The sequence below is a fragment of the Centruroides sculpturatus genome, unplaced genomic scaffold, assembly GCF_000671375.1.
Source record: "Centruroides sculpturatus isolate CEXI.00-Female unplaced genomic scaffold, Cexi_2.0 scaffold2822, whole genome shotgun sequence".
Lineage (NCBI taxonomy): Eukaryota > Metazoa > Arthropoda > Arachnida > Scorpiones > Buthidae > Centruroides > Centruroides sculpturatus.
The window spans coordinates 10,329-15,816 of NW_019386912.1; the positions used below are offsets into that span (position 1 = coordinate 10,329).

The 5,488-nt window shown below is 33.9% G+C and overlaps 1 pseudogene; it reads right to left on the reverse strand.

Annotated features, from left to right (window-relative positions):
* Nucleotides 1–289: 289 nt before the first annotated feature.
* LOC111615920 lies at nt 290–2,053 on the reverse strand (annotated as a pseudogene).
* Between the last annotated feature and the right edge of the window lie 3,435 nt (nt 2,054–5,488).

Sequence of the window (5,488 nt, forward strand, 5' to 3'; positions counted from 1 at the left end):
TAATAACAGGAAATCAAAAACCGCAGACCAATGATGTCTCTCATCTTGCATGAACCATGATGGCCACACACACTGTGTTCGTGGCACGCACATGTGGATGCTCTATACCCTTTATGCGCCAATTCTGTTTACTGACGAATCTAGGAATAACACCAGAACAGCAGTGTTAATTTTATCCTTCCATACGAATATGCAGTAAGAATGAAATTTGTCTCTAGCCGTTTTTCAGAAATTTCTTTTAAAAGTTAGAGGAATAAAGTTTGATCATAATTAATAAATACTTCAAAAGTAGTTAAAAAAAAGCTTTTTATTGAACAATCTTCAATAATAATATATATTAATTTTTCTTTAAATGAGGTTGTTGCTTGTTGAAGTACGTATCATAAAAGAATTTAGAAAATAGTATGAAGTATGAGAGATACATTACGAAACCAGCTTTAGTAGTACCTTCAGTAACGGTACAGTTCAAGCCGTTCTGATACATACTGTAACTCCAATACACAACCCAACAGCCTATTAACATTTGAATAATTTGAGAAGCCGTAATCATCATAGCGAAACGACGAGGCACTCGAATTTTCATGGCCTTCAGGGCATAATAACCGTACATAACAGCGTGAACACTGAAATTTATGGTAATAAACCATCGACAGGGAGCAACCTGATGAGCGTAATTGTACCACGCAAAAAGGTAAGTGACTGCGTGATGGTACCAATGCAAGAATATCAATTTCTGTTTACGTAGAACTATGAAAACTGTGTCCAAAAATTCGGGTAATTTTGACATAACGAAGATCCATGTCCAAAAACTAGTGACTTGAGAATCGTCCAAGTAACTCGGATTACAAACTGATTGGGTGAATCCAAACCGGCGTACAATGTGCACTAATTCTGGCAGTGTTCTTAATGCCCCCGCGGTGCTGAAGAGGCAAAGACAAATATTCCATAAGCATAAGAGTTTTCTAAGTTGGAAAGGTTGTCGTGCCCTCATATATGCTTGGCCAATAAAAATTAAGATGACGTAAGCTGCCGAATAATAAAATGCTTGATGCCAATTGTTTTTCATCCATTTTCTTTTGAAACTTCCATCGAAATTCTTCTCGAAATTGAAAACGACCGAATAGTTTGCGAAGTAGACTTCAGAGCTCAAAGATCTTTCCATTTTTATCTGTAAAATATAAATATAATTTTTCATAAATACTTTTTCAAAATTATATAAAACTATATGAATAGTTAATATACACTGCTCGAAACAATTAGGGCATATTCAGGGCCAGAATTAGGCGTAGGAAAACATAAAAATTGTCTAAGACCAATGTCAAATCTGAGGCAGAGGAGATTTTTATACTGTTTTTTTGGGGTTTCTAGAATTGCGAAGTGGGTCCTTCTCATTTGCGAACAGCGCGAACCATGAACTATACCGATGCTAACCATACTCATCATGGGTTAGACCAAATTCACAATTAGGGCAGCTGGGTGACAAACGGGAAAATCCCTGGGATTGCTCGCTTGGGCACGTGGGAGATCTGCCGAGGGGGAATGTCTCCCGGATGGACTTTCTAAGGAAAAATGGATCTTATTTAGGTGTTATAAACGTGAAGAAAACGGAAAGCTCCACATGGCCAGCTCGCAAACCCGCACCCAACTACCAGTGTTTAGTGGTTTTATTCACTCGTTCACTGGTAGGCCTGGGATTGCTCGCCCATTTGTATTATCATCTGCTCCCATTGTTAATCTGGCCTAAACCACGATGAGTATGGAAAAAAATGTTTTAGTGGCCACTTGGTGGGAAAGAGACGAAAGTAAATAAATAAACATAGCATTCTTCTTACTATTTTTCAAATATGCAAATAATGTGGGCCACTACCTTTCTGGAAGTGGTCCATTATATAGTAATATTGCCATTAATTTAGTAGTCAAGGTTAATTTGAATTGTTCTTTATCACTTTAATATCGACTTGATTAGGCTTGCGTAATGACTCGAGATAAAAAAAAAGAAGGTAATAAATTACGTTGCCAAAGACTCTAGGCGCTGTACATTAGGACTTCGTGAATTGCGAATTGCTTTTTGTTTTAATTTCCTATGGGCAATAAGAGAGCATTTTTAGTAATCCCGTTATGGGTTCGGCCAGGCCTACAATGGGATAGCCTAGTAGTTAGGGCTGCGAGTTGCTCATGACTGATATATCAACATTCTCATAGATGAAATTTATTCATATATCTTTCTTCATTTAATTATTAGGTTTTAATCATTTTTCAATAATTAAATAAGAAGAACAATTTATTTATCATCTTTTATTTGGTTAATTAATTTCTTAGAATATTTTTTTTTAAAAAAACGAGGGCGTTATGCCAAGAAAAGATGCTTATCGGGAGGACTTTCTACGGGAAACTGGCCAAGTTTAAATTATGTGTTTTCGTATCTAACACGTAAACAAGGCCAGTTTCCCATAGAAAGTCCTCAGGCATCTCCCGTTGGCAGCTCTCGCAAATGTTACGTTGCCTTATTCTATTAATCCTATTCACTTAGCTAGCTCGTTGAGCAGGCACAAACCCACGATAAGTGTTTAGTGGTTTTGCTCTTTTACCACTTACGGGCAGTTAGAAAAAGTAATTTCAATTATCAATTTATAACTATGAAACAAATTTAAATATGGCGGTCTTTGATTATTTCATACTGTAATTAGGAGGAATGGCTATAAGATAAGAAGTTTCTTATAACGAATGATTCGAGTTCAAATCTTTTGTTATCAGACAGACCATTTATAAAATCAAATCCCAGTGTAGTCGATTAAACAATTGCATAAAATGCCAAGCAAATTGTGGACACCAAGAAGACAAGAGAATTGCTTTTATTATAATTTTCTCCAGAAAGTTTTAGCAAAATTACTTGAAAAGGGCTTTTGATTTTAAACTCACCCTGTAGGCATTAGACCACAGGGTGAGTTTAAAATCAAAAATAAAAAAAAAGTGACGACTAATTTTTATGTTTTATTAATTGGCACATGTTATAAATTAATATATATTCATTTCCTATAGCTCAACCTTGAATTATTTGGCTTCTGGCCCGAATTCAATAATATATATGAAAGATTTAATTTTTCCGAAAGGTTTAGTTCGATTTCTCAGGAATTTTTAGTGAATCGTGTAGCCCTTGTGTACCCAATCTTGTTTCTTCACTAGATTACTCCATTGAGACTTCATTAGGCTCATAATAGGTCTGCAATAAGAACATTCTTGATGTCCTTAAGTAAAAAAAAAGTGAAAATATTTGAGTGAATTGATATTTTATTGTTTTGCATAACGTAATTATAAACAGTTTGTTTTATTTTGGCCATGAATTTTGAAAAATGAGAATGAACTCATCAATAAATGAAAAGTTGCCTTAATTAATAGGGATGAACAGTGGTTGATTTCCCATTTGGCTCACTAAACTCGGGCTTAGGAGCACAATAGTTTGGGGATACACTAAGTCAATAATAATTATTATACTGTAACAATAAAAATGGCGAAAAAGTATTTTAGGTAAAAACAATTCATAAAGGAATTAGTCCAAATTAAAAGCTTAAGTTGAGTAGTAGTCATGAGCTATATTTTGTACGAGCAGAGTAGAGACACGACGGGTTTTCAATAGCAGTGCCCTTCGCCCTGTCGACATTTATAAATGTAAAAATACAATTATTGCAGAATTAAAATAAAAAAAATTGAATCATTCGGTTCAAAAGTGACAAAGTTAGTTTTTGGGATGTCTACATATTGTGGGCCTAGGAAAGAGCCATATTTCTAAATTCCACATGGAATAATTGATATTAGGCAATACTTAAAAAATATAACAATATATAGGTGAAAAAATATGTATTAAACACTATAAATTGTCCATCAAAACCTCTCCAAAATTGGATCGAACTGAATACTTTTAAACCCATAAAGTTTAATTATACCATAACAAATCAGAAGTGGGTGGTTCTTTATATACCTAACACGTATAGTAATCTGGGTTTCGTATAAATCCAGGTCAATACACATACAGTACATATACACACACATAAATAACTATACCCTAGAAGATTCTAGATAGGAAAACTTGTCTTGATTAATGTAAAATTTTATTTAGATAAAAATAAATTAGGATCATATTTTATCATTAATTAATACTTTAAGCATATTTTAAAATGGGTAGAAGGTATATAGATAAATAAATATAACTAAGAGCTTCTATACAAAGAGCTGGTCAAGGTTGCATTAATAAAAGGCAATTAGTTAATCACTCTTTTCCCTCCTGTTGTCTTTTATGTCAAATCATTTCTCAAACTTACCTTTTATTTCACCCTACATTTTACTTTTTTCTAAAAATATAAATCTATTGTTTCTCATTTACAACTTAATAAATCTTAAAAATTTTTGATGATTTTATAGTTTTTAGAACAAACAGATAATGGATAACAATATAATTATAATTAATAATAATACTAACTTGTATTACTTATCCTCTGAATTTGCCTTCAATGTCACTTTATTATTGTAATTTTTTTTTATTACATAATACTGTCCTAACAAAAAAAACCTCAGCCCCACCGCTAGCATTAGAGTGATGCAAACCAATGTGCTTACTCTTGCTAGTCACTAGCTTTCTAAGGTGGCGACAGATGACAGCTCTGTGCCATGCAACATGCAATGAACAAAATGTTCGCTCGTTTCGATAGCCTGTGAACATGTGCTACTCTGTTGCTGCAGCTGCATGCCCTAAACTATTTTCTGTCGGTCTTTGCCACAAACACAAAGGGTTTTGTCGGCACAGCATTCTTTATTTGTGATGATCATGCACACATTGGTACTGATACGCGTGATACAAAATGATTTTTATGAATCTTAAAACATAAGACATAATTTTATGATACATAATTGGCAAAAACTTAATCTTTCCAAAACTTGGGACTTTTTAAAATGCCACAGGATGCAGGACAAATTGTTAAAAATCGGGACTGTCCCGCCAAAAGCCTTACCTATAATAAAAGTGGCTGAAGAGGGTCTACCTATGATCACAATGTATTCTAAGAATAACATTACAGTACTATGAGTAAATTTTCAAGTTTCATCTCCTGTCTGAAAAGAAGGATTCTATTCTTCTACATCCTTCTATAAATGAAAATGGTGACACTGCAACAGAGAAGGCATTTTGTGTTCTGCAGTTTGCAAAGTCAGAATCGCTTGTCATTGTGTGACACGAATAATTTGCATGAGTCATAGAACTGTAGCTGTCTTTGGGAGAGTGACAACAGTTATGCTGTAGCGAGTGTAAGAAGAATTTGAGTATCAGTTGTATGCATGCCACATGACATGAGGTGCACACGTTGAAAAGTTGTAATGGGCAAATGTGAAACTTGGACAGTTTTCTAATATTTTAATATGCATTACAACATTCTTGGTTAATAATTAATATAATTACAGTAATTTAAAATGGTAGCATTTGTTTCAGAAGACTATATTT